The following is a 19236-nucleotide window of genomic DNA, read 5'->3' on the forward strand; positions in this document are numbered from 1 at the left end:
TAATTTAAAATAGATATACAAAAATGTGTATATTTATAGAAATGTTATTTAAAAACGAAACCACTGAGAGCCATCCTGCAAGAAATCCTTGTGAATTGCAGTGCTGTGAGAGATATTACACCTCTGTGATACACACAGCAAGCTCTCAGGAGGCTGTGGCTTCTGCACAGTGAGAGATGGTTTTGCAGCAAAGCTTTCCCTGGCTCAACTCACGAGCTATGCTGTCCTCATCCTGAAAGCAGAGAACCGGGCTGGCCTCTGCAGACCATCAAAAGCTTCAGCCTCCTCCTCAGGTTCTTTCATCTTCTTTGCTTCAATAAAACCATTTTAAGTCAATGAATTATAGGAAGGAGGGGTACAAACATTCACCTCTTTACTCTGCCCACAGCTGCCCCATTAACCACAGGTGCTCCTCAGATTCTACAAAGAAGACCAATTTAATTGATTTCCAGAGGCCTGGAGGATGAATCGGTACTGCCAATTCCCTTGAAAACATCCTCCTCTCCAAACAATGTCATCCTGCAGGAGCAGTAGGAATGAATAAACTTCTCACAAGAGTCCTTTGTTGGAGAAAACACACTGGATCACTAGGGAGTAAATCTTGCAGCCATAATTAAGGAAAATTCAGAGCAGTGAGACGCAGTTGGTGAGCTCCTGAGCATGAGACTCCAGCTGTCCATGCAAATAAACTGATGTATTTATGCAAACTGAAGTACAACCTGTGGATGATAGAAGGCTTGTTTATGTAGGTTTAGCCAAATAGTTGTGTTCAGTCGCTCAGTCATGTCCAACTCTTTGTGACCCCATGGACTGCAGCACGCCAGACTTCCCTGTTCTTCACTATCTCCTGGAGTTTGCTCAAATTCATGTCCATTGAGTCGATGATGCCATCCAACCATCTCATCCTGTCACCTCTTTCTCCTCATACCCTCAGTCTTTCTCAGCATCAGCATCTTTTCCAATGTGTTCTGACAAAACTTGGTCCACTGGAGAGGGAAAGGCAAATCACTTCAGTATTCTTGATTTGAGAACCCCATGAAAAATATGAAAAAAGCCAAATATTAATAATGTTAATAATACAGCTTGCATGCATGGAGTGAATACCATGTGTCTGGAACAGCATTAACATGTATTCCTTGCTACAACCTTGGGAGTCTCATGCTATCTCAGTTTTACAGATGGTCAAACTGAGGCTCAGTGAGCCTAGATAGCCAGATCTTAATCCCTGTCTCTCTTTTTCCAGTCTCCCCACCTCCTAGGATCCCTTAGCACATTTTGTATGTTACTTCCCCTCTGTCACTGGACTGATCAAGAGACTTAAATATTGATACTTTGCCAATAATAAGCTGCCTATATCCTTCACGTTTGGAAAATCATTAATATTTTCTCATCTAGGATGACTTGGAACACACACTATAACTTAATCCATCATCGTTTGTTCTAACCATCTCACGATGGCAATAATTTTCCCTGGAGGCCTGAGGACTTAGAGCCACCAAGATTGACTGGGCCTGTTGACCATTTTTTGAGGAGGATCGACTTCCTGCTGGAGGAGAAGGGGACAACAGAGGATGAGATGGTTGGATGGCATTGCTGACTCAATGGACATGAGTTTGAGCAAATTTCGGGAGATAGTGAAGGACAGCAAAGCCTGGCAGTGTTGCAGTCCATGAAATTGTGAAGAGCTGGACACAACTTAGCGAGTAAACAGTAACAGATTTCCTTCAGATCAGTCATTGGACAGAGGGATCGACTGGACTTATAAACTTTACTTATAAACACAATCTGATGTTGCTGACAAGAAAGCCCATGTATGAGAGTCATGTAAATCTTTCAGCAAACCTGTGACATAGCTACTATCACCTGATTTTACAAATAACAGCAGCATGCTGCACAGCCATGCACCTAAGGCTTCTCTTCTTGATGCGAATTCAGGACTGCAGGCACCTGGTGGCCTGTAGCCACTTCTCTGCTTTGTGTTCATGTCAAGCACCACTAATGATATTTGTCTTAGGTTAGGAGAATATCTTCTCCCCCAAAAACAAACAGTGAGAGGAAGATAAGAGTACAAGAAATTGATCTGGAGTTGATCCCATTGTGGGAAAGGAAATCGGCAGTCCAGGCAGAGAAGTGAAGGCAGCCAGTATTTTGTGTCCGACTCTTTGTGACCCCATGGACTGTAACTCACTAGGCTCCTCTGTCTATGGAATTTTCCAGGTAAGAATACTGAAGGGGGTTGCCATTTCCTACTCCAGGGGATCTTCCTGTTACAGGGATCAAACCTGTAACTCCCGCATTGGCAAGCAGGTTCTTTACCACTGTGCCACCTGGGAAGCCCAAAGGCAGCCAAGGCATGCAGCATTCATAAGCAGGTTAGTTCAGTGGCCAGGTCAGGCTTGAACCCTCTGGGAGGGCACCTGGAGAAGGCTGCAGAGTTGTCCTCTATGAGGGTACTTGCACCAACTCCCCGCCAATTCTCCTCTGTTTCTAGGGGTAATAAGGGCCAAGCACTCTCTACCTTCCCTTCTGGCCTGGCCCACACCAACTACCAAGCACTAGAGGCCACAGAAAACCATCTGCATTTGGACTCTACAAGCACCAAGCTATTGAGAGCTGAGGGGCTATGGTGAGGAATTGGCAGGGTTGGCCACTGTAGCCTTTCCTGTAACAACTGGAAGCAGTTCTCCACCAGCCTGCCAGGCAGCAACCACCACTCAAGGGGGATTAGGAAGCCAGCTGAAGCCATTTTGAGTCTGACTTTAGTGATTTATAAAGGTAGATAATTTCTTTTCTGATTGGGTGACAGGTAGATTATAAATGTTGATGCTATGGCGTATAGCCTTGCGTGTTGCCCTTATAGTTTCTAAAAGACAAAGGGCATGTGGTGTAGTGGTTAAAAGTACAGACTCTGATTTCCCTCCCAGATGCACAACCACTTTGTCACGTGACCTCACACAAATTACTTACTTGTTCCACGTCTCAGTTATTCACTTCATCAATAACTTGGGAACAGAATAGTGTCCATCAGTTCAGTTCAGTCACGTCTGACTTTTTGCGACTCCATGAACTGCAGTATGCCAGGCCTTCCTGTCCATCACCAACTCAAGGAGTTGACCCAAACCCATGTCAATCGAGTTGGTGATGCCATCCAGCCATCTCATCCTCTGTCATCCCCTTCTCCTCCTGCCCCCAATCCCTCCCAGCATCAGAGTCTTTTCCAATGAGTCAACTCTTCACATGAGGTGGCCAAAGTATTGGAGTTTCAGCTTTAGCATTAGTCCTTCCAATGAACACCCAGGACTGATGTCCTTTAGGATGGACTGGTTGGATCTCCTTGCAGTCCAAGTGACTCTCAAGAGTCTTCTCCAGCACCACAGTTCAAAAGCATCCATTCTTCAGCGCTCAGCTTTCTTCACAGTCCAACTCTCACATCCATACATGACCACAGGAAAAACCATAGCCTTGACTAGACGGACTTTTGTTGGCAAAGTAATGTCTCTGCTTTTGAATATGCTATCTAGGTTGGTCGTAACTTTCCTTCCAAGGAGTAAGCGTCTTTTAATTTCATGGCTGCAATCACCATCTGCAGTGATTTTGGAGCCCCCAAAAATAAAATCTGACACTGTTTTTCCACTGTTCCCCCATCTATTTCCCATGAAGTGATGGGACCGGTTGCCATGATCTTCATTTTCTGAATGTTGAGCTTTAAGCCAACTTTTTCACTCTCCTCTTTCACTTTCATCAAGAGGCTCTTTAGTTCCTCTTCACTTTCGGCCATAAGGGTGGTGCATCTGCATATCTGAGGTTATTGATATTTCTCCTGGCAATCTTGATTCCAGTTTGTGCTTCTTGCAGCCCAGCATTTCTCATGATTTACTCTGCATATAAGTTAAATAAGCAGGGTGACAATATACAGCCTTGACGGACACCTTTTCCTATTTGGAACCAGTCTGTTGTTCCATGTCCAGTTCTAACTGTTGCTTCCTGACCTGCATACAGATTTCTCAAGAGGCAGGTCAGGTGGTCTGGTATTCCCATCTTTTTCAGAATTTTCCACAGTTCTATCTATTTATCATGTATCTACCATTACTTAGTAAATAAGTGTAATCTATCCATACACTGCATATAATTTATAAAACATAAATAAGCAGATTCAATTTTTAAAAGGGAATCTGGTGACTTTTTAGTAATTTAACTTCCCATTATAAATGGCGATTCAGTTACTGGATGACCCAGAAGCTATGCTCATGGAGCTATACTTAATAATTCAGGCAGGAAAAAAGACCGAGAAACAATTTTCCTTTTACCTAAAGGAACATGGATCCAATTTCTGCAGCCAGGAAAAAAATATGTGCTCTGTTTTTCAACATACGTAAAAAGAAAAATCTCCTGAAAATGGAACTATGAATCTTGTCCCCCAGTACCTTCCAATCTGAGAGCGGAAAGCACCTCCCTTTTTATTGATTTCACCTACTAAGTGGATCCTGGGCTTCTTAAATAAGACAAAATTGAACCTCAGATCTTCAGAGCCTGCACCCTGTAGGAACCCTCTTGGGACCTAAATTCACTGATGTTATAGGAACACATGTAAGACAAGAAAATCCACCATTTAAATTACCCCTTTCCTCCTTTGGGAGATAAATCAAGCCAATGGGGTCCCTGCCTTTGCAAGAATGTGTGCTTTCCTCTATCTACTGACTCTGGTTGGTGCAGGCTGGCTAAAGGGACCAGTTGGGCAGCCTTGCAGGACAGAATGTAGATAAATCATGAGCTCTGACCGCCATGCCCAATACATCATTACACATCACTGGACATCTAATTCCTTCTTTCAGTGTGAGGAAGTTTCCAGGACTCTCTATATGTATTGATCAAGAAATGTCCAGATCCTGATGTTAAAATCACTGGGAAGGTATATTTTCATACCTGCTCTCTCCCCTTCTCTTTCCTCTGATCAGCAAAATCCCTTGCATAACTTACAGCTTGATACCCAGAGCAAGGCAGACAATAGGATCTCTAACCACATAATGCAGCCACTGTCTCAAGAGTGGACTCTGTTTTACTTTCATGTTCTCCAAATTTTAAATCAATTTCCCTTTCTAAGTGGGGTTTCTGTGACAAAAAAAAGAAGCTGTAAAACTTAAGGTTAGCTGCATCTGCTAATTAAAAAACAATAAAACTGGGGGAGTCCATTTTAGCTTTGAAATTCTATGGTGCTACAATTCTAAGGCTCTGATGAGAGAGAGAGATCTAGAATTAGTTAGAAGCTGACTACAAGGAGAATGCCAATTGAAAAAATAATAATTATTTTTAAAAGGTAAGCAATATGAAGCTACATCATGAATTTTTCTCTTTTTATAGGGAGATGCTTGGAACTTATCAGATTCTCAAGAAACTGAGCGGTAATGTCAAAAGCCAGTGCCGCGTCCTTCCTCTTGGTTCACCCTGAATGTCAGCGGCAGCTTCATGGCCCATTCCTGTAGAGACTGACGGCTTCCTACTCAAGCACCAGTGTCGCTCTGTCTGAAGGCTTTCTTCACCTGCAAAAAGTCAGAAAGGGAATTAAAGTCTCAGGGACCATTCACAAATGACAAGGGCCAGAATGTAGAGGATAAGTAATATCTCAGACTCTTTATTCTCAGTGGGACAGTCTTTTCAATTTTTAAAGTTTTAAAAGTTCTTAGGCCACATTTTGTGACATGCAGGATCTTAGTTCCCCAACCGGGGATCCAACCCATGCCCCCTACATTTGGAGTGCATAACCACTGGAATGTCAGGGAAGTACTGGGGCAGTGTCCGAAGGAACTGGACTGAGTCCCTATTACCAAGCAATAACTGCTCATCATCACAAAAGCTTTATCATTGTCTCTGACTCACTTTCCTGCTCTCTCCCAGTGCTTCCTGAGATTACCTCTCAATTCAGCTGTCTAAACCCAAATCTTGTCTTAGTATAAACTTTCGAAGGGCCCAACATGAAGATTAAAAGTATAGTGAAAAAACAGTGGAGTGTACCTAGAACCTGGCAGCTAGCACTTTACACAATGAAGCTCCCTGAAGCATCAGCACCTTTTCCCTGAAGAACTGTTGAGACTCCGGCAGAGCTCCCGATAAACTGGAGGGCAACGTGGGACTGGATCGAACAACGACATTAAAAATTCATGCGAAAGTGTCAAGTTAGGCCAAGCGGTTCATAATTATTACGAGAATCAAATAATACACGTAAACATACTTCAAAAAGAAGAAAGCATGGTTGGGATATGAGATGGGTCTATTTCTTTGTGATCTTGCTCTAAAGCAAGGACAGGCAGATATTTCCTATGAAGGACCAGACAGTATTATAGGCTTTGCAGGCCTTACAGTAGTTACACCACTCACTCAGTCCTGCTGCTGTAACGCAAAAGCAATTAAGTGTGAATGGATGACGACGTGTTCCCAAAAATGTTATTTTCAGATGTAGGTGAAGAGCCAAATTTAGTAGTAGCTGTGTTTTGTTTAGTTTTCAGTAGAACAGTGGACAAGATGTCCTGCTGGGCTTCCTGGAATTTTTTTTTAAGCTTTATTGAGGTATAATTGACAAATAAAATTGTAAGGTATTTAAAGTGTTCTTCTATGAGCAGTGGTTGAATGACCTTTGCTGCAAAGCATTATTTATTTGTAGTGTATTTATGTTGATAGTGATTCATTATTCTCCAACATTATCTAAGTGACACCAATTGTTTTGGATAAAGCAGGAACACATAGCAAAGCATTCCAAGTGATGAGGAGCTTTATGAGTGTTAAGGAAGTCTGTGTCTGTTCACCAGGAGCTGACACTTTCCAATTTCCACAGATATTTGACCAGTTTGAGGCAGAGGCATCACTAATGAAGGCTTCGGAAAGCCAGGCTTGTAAATCTCTGACTATAAAACAGCATCCAGAATCCCAGCTCTGCAACCATGAGTGTGTACCTGGCAGACCTTCTTCCACAGGAAGTGTAATTGATCAAGGACCCCAGCTGCTATGTTCTGAAATCCATCTCCATGTGTCAAACCTCCCACAGGCTCCTCCTTGCCAATATCAGAGTTTGTGGGTGGAATACAAGGGCAGACCCATTCCTGGAAAATGCAGAGAAACTCCACTGTGGGCTAGTTTTGACTCAAGGACTCCCTGATTGCTTTGCTGAAACTTCCTTAGTCTGCATGCAATCTAGGATGCTTCCCCCGACCCTCTCCCCTTCTCCCAGGGTCAGACTTGCATCACAGTGATAATGCTGAACCTCACCTGAGCCCCGTGCTCCTAGAAACCAGCAACAGTTAAGAAATCTACTCCCTACCCTTTAGTGTTCTGTGAAACAGCTTACTGCAAAGAGTCACCCTTCCCCTATAGAAGGCAGGAGGAGAATGGGATGACAGAGGATGAGATGGTTGGATGGCATCATTGACTCAATAGACATGAGTTTGAGCAAACTCCAGGAAATGGTGAAGGACAGGGAAGCCTTGCATGGCATGGGGTCACAAAGAGTTGGATGTGACTGAGCGACTGAACAACATAACTTAGACAAGACTTACGGGGGACCGCCTTGTTTACCGATGACAAGACCAGACACAGACTTCTCAGATCTTGTTTCATATACGGTTAGCTGAACAGTTTATCCTTACTAACCAATCTGAATGTCATGCCTGCTACCTTAATTTGACCCAACTTTTATGAAGCACTTTTCCTTCCCATAGGATCCTGAAATTTGGCCCACCTGGACAAATGCTGGTGGCTCAGACGGTCAAGAATCTGACTGCAACGCAGGAGACCTGGGCTCAATTCTTGGGTCAGCAAGATTCCCTGGAGAATGGAATGGCTACTCACGCCAGTATTCTTGTTTGGGAAATCCCATGGACAGGGGAGCCTGGTGGGCTACAGTCCATGGGGGTTACAAAGAGTCGAACATGACTGAGTGACTAACATTAACTAACTGAGCATTGGGAAACAGAACAACTTCTCCTTAACTGCCCCTCCTAAGAATCTACTCATCTCAGAAAAGAACATCCCCTGTCAATGATTCCATCAAGCCCTCATTCATCCCACTCTCCACACTCCATCTTTCTAGCCTTGTTTTTTTTTTTCCCTGCAAAAGACAAGTCCTTAAAGATCTGGTGATTGACACCTCTTCCTGTTGAATGAAGTCTCTTTTACCTACATCCAGATATGTTTTGAACAAGGTTCCGAGGGCTCTCCCAGTCCTGACTCCTCCCTTCATTTTTCTCTCTCTTTCCCTTAAGAACATTATTGCATGTTTAATCCCATCTTGGCATCTGGTTCTCAGAGGGCCCACATTAACTAGTTAAAATGGGATTTGGTCCTACTCACTTTCCACCCAGCAGGTCAAGGGGGTGCTGTCCTGAATGGTAGGTGGGGCATGGATATATCTTGGGACAAGGATCATACAATTGCTAAATATTTCACCTGTGATGAGTGGAGGAAAGTGCTGGGGCAGGTATGATGGTGCAGGCATTTGAAATATGGAGAGAAAAATGCTCTCAAAGATAGAGAGGTTGGCTAATTGTTGCTAAATTGTGTCAGTAACCTAAATAAAGATAATGAGAGTTGGAGAGCTGTTAATAAGCCATTAATAGCCAAAGTGAGAACCAGATGGCTTCCATGGTACTAGAGAGTCCCTCATCACTTGTATGGAAGATGGAAGGTTCAGTGATTCATCATCACAGGGACAGAGATCTTTCCCAGGCATGGGTTTGCCTTTCATGCTCACACAGCCTCAGCCAGAATCACTGTCCAGGGCTTAGGAAATAAAATCCTCAATAGCATAGCATCTGACCAAGGCACACATTTTACATGGAAGAAGATACAGGAATGGACTCATGACCCTCAGATCCACTGAACACATCATATACCACCAACACACCATATCCACTGAACATATACCACCAAAAATCAGTGGGGCAGATTTTTAGGAGGTACAACTGAAATGTCAGCTCAGAGAAAATATTCTGAGAGGATGGGGAATGTCCTTCAAGATACAGTATGTGTGTGCATGCTAAGTCACTTTAGTCATGTCTGACTCTTTGCAACCCTATGGACTGTAGCCCACCAGGCTCCTCTGTCCATGGGATTTTCCAGGCAAGAATACTGGTATAGGTTGTGATACCCTCCTCTAGGGGACCTTCCTGATCCAGGGGTCAAACCCAAATATCTTTTGTCTCCTGCATTGGCAGGCAGGTTCTTTACCACTAGAACTACCTGGGAAGCCCTCAGGATACAGAACATTTATTAAAAAAACAGGAAGGACACGTAGGTTCAGGACCAAAGGATGAAAGCAGAAGTGGCCCCACATCTGTCACCACAATGGCCATGAGGGGTTCTCAGGATTGGAGGAGAAGTCCTATAAGAGGGGCACTCTAGAAAGGAGTGAAGGGTCCAGTGAACTACAGATTCTGGCTGTCACCAGGGTACTTTTGTGCTCAGGTATGAGGACATGAAGAAGAGTCACCATCCTGACAGGAGTAATAGATACAGATCAGCAGGAGGAAGGAAGATTGCTTTTACAGAAAGGATGCTGAGAGGATACATAAGAAACCCAAGTAATCTATGCGGGTGTCTCCTGGTGTTGCCTGGTAATTGTCGACCAACATGTGCAATGTCCCCAGACAAGAAGGATGTGACTATCAAGTTTTCAAATGGTTTGGGTATAATGGTTTGGATCATACCACCAGATAAACCACAATCAACTGCTGGGACTATAGATCAGGATGACGGGAGTTTAGAATGAGCAGTAGGTAAGGGAGAGGATGAGGAACAACTGTAGCCCCAAGGTACACAGCAGCCATGGGGTCTATAGTTCATCCTGCTAACCACCTCCTGAAATTTTCTTGGGAAGAAAGGCCCATAAAATCATGGAGGAGTTGCTCCCTGAGCCTGTATGGAGAAGCACAGCCTTGAGGGACAAGGGAAGATTGTGGAAGTCAAGCAAGTATGTCTAATGCCCAGGAAGTGTGGTCTCTGAGCACTCTGGATGCTTCACTTTGAAACTCATTGTCAATGTATGGCAAAAACCACCACAATATTGTAAAGTAATTAGCCTCCAATTAAAATAAGTTAATTAATTAAAATAGAAAAAAGAAACTCATTGTGGCATTTACGGAAGACTGAAGGTGGGGAATGATACTAAGGCAGGCTCCAGCCTGCAGGACAGGGAGTTGTCTTTGTTTGCCAGCGCTGGCTTGAAGACACCCCCATGACTCTGTCACACTCTCCTTAAACTGCAGAGCCGTTTAAGACACTTGTATCCCACCTCCTCTTCTTCTCTCCTTCCCTAAAGGTCATACCCCTATAGCAGTCTGAAGGCTCTTTGATCTTCTCCAGCTCCCTACTAACTTCCTTTCACATGAATATCCTAATGGCATAGAACTTTATTAGATGGTCTTTATCTAAAATTACATCTGTTTCAATCACATGCATGCACATGAACCCAAGAAAAGGAAATTGATTCTAAGTGTGCTCCAAGGATTCTCCAAGAAATAAAAATAAATAAAAAACTCCGAAAGAGATTCATCTTTGTAGCTGAGAAGACTTATAGAAAGAAGGCATAAAACATACCTTTCAAATAAAGCAATAACCTAACTCACAGGGCACCAGATTCATCTGTCTTTTGCAATAGAGGGAAATAAAATGTGGGCTAGAGAAATGAGAGGAACCCATCAGTAAATAAAGGAATGGGGGTGATTTGCATGGATGCCTTGTTTTAAGTAAAGTAGGAAAGTAGGGTGGAGAACAGAGAAGAGAAAACAAAAGGACTACTCAACTGGCAAATTGAACATGTGCTTAGGGTCTCAGAAAGGCAGGAGTTTCAAAAATAGAAAATGAAAGAATAGAAAAATATTTTAATATTGACTTACATATGCATTTAGTGAAATTCTGAAAAATTACATTTAAAAACTGTTCTGTCACTTCATACTATTTTTAATTTCTATATCACATGGCTATGCACAGCCATCTTTGTCGTACTCAGGGTCTTTAAAGGTTTTCATCTGGCCCGGGTTAGGGTGATGTGCCTGTGTGTATATGGACAGAGTGTCTACAGAGGAAGAGTACTCTACAGAGTGAAAAAGAAAAAAACATTGTAAGGGATTCAGGACCACAGAACAATGGTCTTTCACACTTGTTTCTTTTCAGTTTTGTTAGTGGCCCTTCTGCTGAAGACAAGGTCTTTAACTCTTTGTTCTGGAGACTTCCATACTTTTCTCCTATTTCATTCTTGCATCTCATTTTGTTGCTTCTATAGGCTCATTTGCAATTCTGTCATGTTCTTTGAACAACAACAAAAAAAAAGACATTTAAAAATGCTGAGATTCTTTTTCCAAGAAGTTCAAATGTTTAACAACCCATTAGGCTCCGTGATGTCCTGGATGGAAAAAAAGGAAGAGAAGCAGACAGGAGAAGGGGAGGAGGGCAAAGACTCAAGGCCATGCTAGACTTTTCATTCCGAGTCGTAGGAGGTGTGTCATCTTAGCATCTTTATTTATTTTCCAAAACTTCCTAACCATATTTAATTTAAAAACATTTGGTCCAAATCTCTGCTCCATCTAAAAACTGTTCCATCAATATTTGCAATCAGTTCTAATACATAGTACCAATTAGCTCCCTTGTGGGCATGACTTCCCTGGTGGCAGTGACCACGGCAGAGACCAGGCCAGTCCTGAGTGAGTGTGCAGAAAATATTGGGTGGATATTCTCGTGTCCTTTGAACAAACATTTACTTAGTACACCCTTAGGGCAATGCACTGTACTTCCTGCACGATCCCCATCTTTAAGGAGTTCACAATCTCGTGGAGGCTAACCCATAAAAAAAAAAAAATGCTACAAAACACTAAAAAACAATCAACACTCTCTCCTTGCTCTCATTTGTCTTCAAGGGCAACACTGAACTTCATTTCTTATCAGGATTCCTCCCCAGCCAATTTCCCCACACCTTCAACCACAATGCTGGGACTTACTTGCACTCTCTTAGGTGACTCTATCTTTGGAGAAATCAAATGAGGTGATAGGGACCGAGACAGCCCTTTTGTTTTAGGACTTCAGTCTCACTCTGAGCAAACGTGTCGGTTGTATTCATTGAGCTCAGCATCATATGAGGCACTGTATACTTTCATTCCACATTTGCTGTACATCTACTGTATGCCTCTTTGCACATTTATTGTGCACCTACTGTATTCCAGGCTTGGTGGCAGGCACTGAAATACAGCCCCTGTATTTCTGGGACACACAGTAGTAATGAAATAATGAAACAGTATCATTCAGTCAAAACAGATAGGTGCTATCTTAAGCTTTAAGGTTTGCATACTCCAGGTGATGAGGCATTCTAAGAGCCTAGTAACAGAAACCTGGAGGAAAGCAATTAAGTCTATATTAATTGACACTGGAGGGAGAAGAAAAGCACGATTTTACCCAGTGCCCTGTGCAAAATGTCATTGTAATCACATTTAAATGATAGTATATTCCAGGTATAAGAGCCATATGATTCATCACAATCCTCAGTGGAATCAAGAGAAAAATTTCTCAGTCACGAAAAATGATTAAATGCACTTTCTGTCAGCTGTCCCAAATCAAAGCTTCTATGGTGTACTCTACTCTGCCTTCTTGGGTCTTGAAGAGAACGAACACAGCTCCTAAATCCAATGATCCAGTCCCAAACTCCAAGTTGAGGTCAAGTCTGGGCCCAGATGCAGATCTTCTAACCATGAGCACAAAGATCTGAGGTAAATCCCTTCATAGCACCAGTTCTCCATCTATAAAATTGTCTTTTTCATAGGCTTACTATGTGTAATAAATGAAACAAGATAATGTATGCAAAGTGCCCAAATCATGGCCAAGTGCTCAACAGCTGATACTGATAATTGATACTATGATCATAACACTCATTTTACTGCTCTTATGTTTTAGCAGTAACATTTTACTGTTATTATCAATGCTGATACTCTCAGGTTTACGTGGAGATGGTTTCAGGCAATGGCTCACCTTTCATGTCAGGACATGCATACCATCTACTGTCTCCCGTGACGTCAGTTCCCTGTGGTACAGGGACCACACTATGGATGTCTTTTTGTGCCCAAGCTCTTTGAACAGGGCACTGCCTCAAATAGTAAAGAATCCACCTGCAATGTAGGAGACCCAGGTTTGATCGCTGGGTTGGGAAGATCCCTTGGAGAAGGACATGGCTACCCACTCCAGTATTCTTGCCTGGAGAATTCCATAGACAGAGGTGCCTGGTGGGCTACAATTCGTGGGATCACAAAGCATCAGACACGACTGAGCAACTAACACTTCCAATGTTGGAGATGAGCTTTGGAGTCACCCTCCACATAAATTTTCCTAATATTTATCGGTGTACCAGGTTGTCTTTTTTTTCTGACTTAGTTGGTAGTTCATTTCTTTTAAGAAATTGTCCACTTCATCTTAATTTTTAAAATTGATAGGTCTAATTTAAAAAAATATATTATTCTAAAATATCTCCTGCATTAAAATTACATCTTCCTTTTTCATGATCCATTTTCTTTGCTGTGTTAGTTGTTTCTTGATAAGCCATGTGAGGGCAACACCCCAAGGCCAACACAGACTAAAAGTAACAAGACGAGTAGAGGGAGAAAGTGGGTCCAGGAAGGCACCTGTTCTCTCCCAGGCAGCAGTGTTAGTCACTCAGTCGACCCCATGGACTGTAGTCTGCCAGCTTCTCTGTCCGTGGAACTCTCCAGGCAAGAATACCAGAGTGGGTTGCCATTCCCTTCTCTAGGGGATCTTCCAGACCCAGGGATGGAACCTGAGTCCCCTGCACTGCAGGCAGACTCTTCACCATCTGCACCACCAGGGAAGCCACCAGGGAAGTCCAGGCAGTAAGCTGTTCTCAAACACGCCGTCTCTCAAGCCTATGGTAGGTTCTTATTGAGGCTGTTTACTGTTATCAGTTCGAAGGGGCTTCAGACAGCAGCACACGCCACGGAAATCTAGTGGGGGGTGTATGCTGAAACCGTGCCTGCTCTTCCTCCTTCATCCTCCCTGCTAGCATTACCACTTATTTCAAAAATTCAAAAGCTGGAAAGTTTAATGTGCAAATCAAAGGCCACAGAGATACCCAGAGCTCTGCGGAGTATCCTGATGAATGTGTTAAAGGGAAATGTGATTAGAGAAGTGAGGGAGTTAAGGAGAGAATTATGCAGCCGCTCATGTTTTATGGATGCTGATGGAGTGGGGGATGGGCAGAAACAGTGCTCTTCTGAATGATAATAGTCTGAAAATCACCAGCTGCTTTGACATTATTTTTTTTTGGCTTGGGGGGAGGGTATATTAAAGTGTCCCTAACCTGTGTTGCAGACATGGATAATATTTTCAATTAATCTTACCTTTTGTTACAAAAATTAAAGGAGAAATTGGTTTATTTGCACAAGTAGAATACTGAAAGACCTCTGTCTGTATATGTAGAAAGGAAGACCCCTGGAGAAAATCAGTTAGAAGGTCACCAAGAGAGTCAGCAACATTAACTCTAAAATGTTTAATTCCTACGCTATGCAAGAAAAACATTTCATTTCAGCCAGGGTATAAGCACTCTATGCAGAAAGAGATTTAATGTTTAGTTATCCTGTTGGTGGTATCTGCTTTGGGTGGTTATAAAGATTCTGGAATCTATCCTGCCTGGAGATTATGTATGCCTTTGATACTTCCATTCTAGTAATACCTCCCAGTCTATAGTACCATGAAATTACAAAGTGATTCCTCATTTCAATTGCTTTCTGTGTTTACCCAGGAAAATAAACAGCACAAGTCTTCTTTCCCCATTTGTACAGATGGAAAAATTGAGGCTCAGAGATTCAGAAATCTTTCTGGAGTTTGACAGGTGTCAATTCCATGGTTCCCCTGGAGTAGGAAATGGCAACCTGCTCTAGTATTCTTGCCTGGAAAATTTCATGGACAGAGGAGTCTGGTGGGCTACAGTCCATGGGGTTGCAAAGAGTTGGGCATGACTGAGCACACACACATACAACTCCATGGTAAGACTTGGAAGGACACACGTGGACTGGAATTCTAGCTTTGCCAGTTTGCCAGTGGATGACTGTGCTGAAGAATTTGCATGATCTGGGTCACAGTTTCTTCTTTTACAACTGTGGATGATCATATACATTTGGCCTGATTGTGATAAGCAACAGGTGTAACACACTATATTACCTAGCTCTGTGTCTCACGGGGTTGGAGTCTCAGCACAGAGTAGCTCTCATCATTAGCCAAATCGAATACAGCCTTCCAGCAGGCCTTGAGTCTGCCCCTGCTATCATTAACCAAGATACCTAACACAATAAATATCACAAATGCATTACGAATGATGCCAGAAAGGCAGTATAAATTAATGGAATATGTACAACCATGAAATATTCAGAAGAGTAGATCCAAAAGGAATTTTCAAAGGGATTAAGATGGGATGTTTGTCGAAAGCCAGAGAATAATTCCCTGTATTTTCCCTGAAATGTACTCGTGTTCAGAACATGATCACTTGGGTGTTTATAGGAAAACATAGCATGGGTCATTTCCAGAGGATTAGTCGTTTTCTCTTCCTAATCACCATGGCAGTCTGCACAAAAGCCAAAGCAAAGCAAAGGCTACATCATCCCATCCCCATTTTGCAGCCAAAACTATGGATATCTATTGCCAGGCCTCTTCTGCTGCCTGATGAGTATCCTGGTTTCAGGCAGGGAGGGATAAGTAGCAGTAGTTTATGAAACCCAGCCTAATCTCCATGCTCCGGGCCAGAGGAAGAATTTGAAAAATATGGTCCCATATACTGGCAGATCCAAATCAGACTGTGGTCCAGAATCTTCCTGACAATGTGAGCAGATCCACAAACAATAAGCAGATAAAAATCTGAATTGTTATTCATATTCTTCCTGAGGATATGCCTATTGCATGTATTACTGCACCTGTGTTCCAGGGAATCACTTGCAAATGAAGAGCAAATAAAATTCCACATACCCACAACTGGAAAATCAAAACAGAATCTTTTTTATCAGCTGGGTAGAATGCAGCACTCTAAGCAAGAAAGTGCTACCACTCCAGTAAAAGCCATGAAAATAGTTCTCCAGAAGTACTTTCTCATTCTCTGGGTGAGATTACACTCTTGACTAGCCCCTCATTAAATCAGATGGCACTAACTGGGAAGACGCCTTAGTAAGAGTTTCAATAGAGAGATATGTACAATACCATATCTAAGGTGTGTTAAGAGTTCTAGCAAGCCCTGCATTTACCAACAGCTAAATCATATAATCTGCACTTCTGGGAGTTACCAAGCTGGTGGCCATCAGTCTCAGGGTTCTGGTCTGCCTCTGGGAACATAAGATAGTGGAGAAATTAACTAAACAAAAGCAACTGAATGGTACCTGCTGATTCATTATATAAACACACATCCAAATGGGATGAATAGGGCAGAGGGTCTGGAAATATGCTTAATTAGAAGGTGATGGCACCCCACTCAATTACTCTTGCCTGGAAAATCCCATGGAAGAGGAGCTTGGAAGTCTGCAGTCCATGGGGTCGCTGAGGGTCAGACACGACTCAGTGACTTCACTTTCACTTTTCACTTTCATGCATTGGAGAAGGAAATGGCAACCCACACCAGTGTTCTTGCCTGGAGAATCCCAGGGACGGGGGAGCCTGGTGGGCTGCTGTCTATGGGGTCGCACAGAGTCGGACACGACTGAAGTGTCGCACAGAGTCGGATACGACTGAAGTGACTTAGCAGCAGCAGAAACAGACAAAGGGACTCTTGGTAATATCTTTGCCTGGACAACCAGCATTTGTGTTTGGACCATTGCATTCAATAATTGAGGCTCAAGATTTTTATTGGAAGCATTGATTTTACCTGCTGAACCAGGAAAGCTGCTTTTCATTCTGCAGACATGTGATGTGATTACAAAACAGACTTTCCGTGCAAGGAACACAGTGCTGGGGACTGAATTAGCCCTCCTGGTCTCACAACAGAGAAAGACTCTCTGGATGAGGTGTGCAGTCTGGGATGAACACCTGTTCCAACAGGGTTTAGGGTCACCTGGCAGGATGCAGGGCAGCCCTGGCTAATTTCCTTTGCTTGTTGTTTAGTGCTGTGTTCAAATACCACATCTGACACCAGCTGAATGATTTAGAGACTCTGAAAAGCCTCATTTTCGCAGTCTCTAATGACCTCTTAGGGTTATGAGGAGGATTACACAAAATAATGAATGCAAAGTGTTTGGAAGGGTGCCTGGTATTTTAATAAGTTCTCAGTAGTTGTGGCTATCTTAAAAATCATCATTATCATCACTAGGAATTGTGAGACTACAGATGAAGATAAATCTATAGTTTCTACCTGGGGTGAATTAATGGAGACCCAGAGAAATTTCCATGGAAAAGACAAGTAAGTATAGAAAAAAAGACACAGTGAGTAGGGAAATGAGGCTGAAGCTGGAAGCTTAAGTGAGGATGTCACTTGCATGGAAGGACATTAAACTAACTACAAACATGTATTGAGGTCTCCTACGTGCCTGGCAGTGTGCTGGGCCAGGTACACCTACCTCACTGATTTTACACATGCCAGGCTCAATGGAAGGGCTGACTCAACAGGGTACAAATAGAAAGAAAAAAATTTCCCCTCATCATTGTCCTTTAAACCTGCCCATTAGAATTAAGCTTCAACAAAATCTCAAGTGGATTCCTCATCTTCTCTTGTTACCCTCACACAGAATGAGTCTCATGTAAAGGAGGCTTTCAACAAATCCTGTGTTTTCTAAGATCAAACTATTGTTCTCTCAAGAGAGTTTTGATATTCTTTTAAAATAATTTTATTGAAGGTTAGCTGATTTGCAATGTTGTATTAATTTCTACTGTACAGCAAAGTGATATATATACATATATATATATACACACACATATATATATCTTTTTCATATTCTTTCCCATTGTGGTTTATCATAGGATATGGAATATAGTTCCCTTAATAGATTTAAATTCCCTGCTCTGACCTTGCACTGGACTCAAGCTTGGAGCCCACAGTGGGAAGGTAGTGTGAGGTCAGTGTCCTCAGCTTCTCTTCCACCCTCTTTCATGGTCATTAACTGCTCCCTTTCCTCAGCTGGAGCCAGAGGAGGAGAAGGAGGTCTCACAGGAAAATGTAGTTATAATCCAGCCTGGTACTATGATGTCCCTTTTCCTGGTCACTGACCACTCCTAGGCCCCTCTGACTGCACTCTCACTCCAGAGGCTGTCCTCCTGGTGGGGCACCTTCTGTGACCACCCAAGCCAGTTACTGCCTTCTGCACACACACAGCCTACATGCCTGTCCTGACTGCCCTATGCACCGCCCATCCTCAGAGCCTCTCATACTGGCTTGTCCCCTTGAGAGAGGCTCCCTTCATCACCCAAACTCTGAGGGATTCTCAGAGGTCCTCACAATTTAATTCACCTCAAGAATGTATGGAGCCCCTCCCACTTGCCAGGCACTGTTCAAAGTACTCAGATGAGAGCAGTGAAAGAAATAAGGGCCCCTGTCTGCAGGGAATTTGCTTTCTTGAGTAGTGAGACAGACAATTAACTAAAGAACTAATAAGTTATGGAATATATTAGACAATGATGAATGCTACAGAGAAAAATGAAGCAGGGGAATGGAGATCACTGAAAGGGAACTGCAACGTTCAACAGTCAGGAGAGTGTCACCAAGAACGCCTGGAGGAGACAGGCATACTGGATGGAAACTCTGTCCCCACATCCAGCACTAGTATCCTAGTGACGCTGGGGCCCCGTCTCCACAGCGTCTAGGTGGGGCTTAATCTCCCTCTTGGAATCATATTTTTTTCTATAAGCAGTGGGCTTGAGGTGGGGAGAAAACTACTCTTCTGCTCCCCTTTTTTCAAAGAAATTCTATTTATCTTGCATATTCTGTTATATATAAAGCAGATGATGAACTACTAATTTTTTTTAATTTTTGTTGTTTTCAATTATGAAAGTATGATAACACATTTACAGGAGACTTGGAAAATGCAGATGAACTACTAATTTTAAAAAATCATTCCTTAGCAAATTCTAAATATATACTCTGGGCTTTATTTTTTAATATGCATAAGCATTTCATATTTTTTGTGTCCCAGCTACTGGACCTCAGCCAAAATGTCATGACAATAGGAAAGATATGCTTAACTTCCCAGGAGTTACAGTGAAGAGATTAATAGTCATCACATCAAGGTC

The 19236-nt window shown here is 42.7% G+C and overlaps 1 long non-coding RNA gene across 8 annotated transcripts in view; it reads right to left on the reverse strand.

The window, feature by feature from the left end:
• Positions 1-4074: 4074 nt before the first annotated feature.
• The window catches only part of LOC129636460 (uncharacterized), a 365598-nt gene continuing 350436 nt past the window's right edge, over positions 4075-19236 (reverse strand). For 6 of the 8 annotated variants that reach the window (XR_008706937.1, XR_008706938.1, XR_008706933.1 and 3 more), the window contains 3 exons: positions 6945-7091; positions 6010-6127; positions 4075-5537 (listed from right to left, as the gene is read on the reverse strand). This is a non-coding gene — a long non-coding RNA (uncharacterized LOC129636460). The remainder of the gene's footprint in view (positions 5538-6009; positions 6128-6944; positions 7092-19236) is intronic. The other 2 variants (XR_008706936.1, XR_008706939.1) reach the window with 1 other exon arrangement.

Source organism: Bubalus kerabau, chromosome 22, assembly GCF_029407905.1.
Source record: "Bubalus kerabau isolate K-KA32 ecotype Philippines breed swamp buffalo chromosome 22, PCC_UOA_SB_1v2, whole genome shotgun sequence".
Taxonomy (NCBI): domain Eukaryota; kingdom Metazoa; phylum Chordata; class Mammalia; order Artiodactyla; family Bovidae; genus Bubalus; species Bubalus kerabau.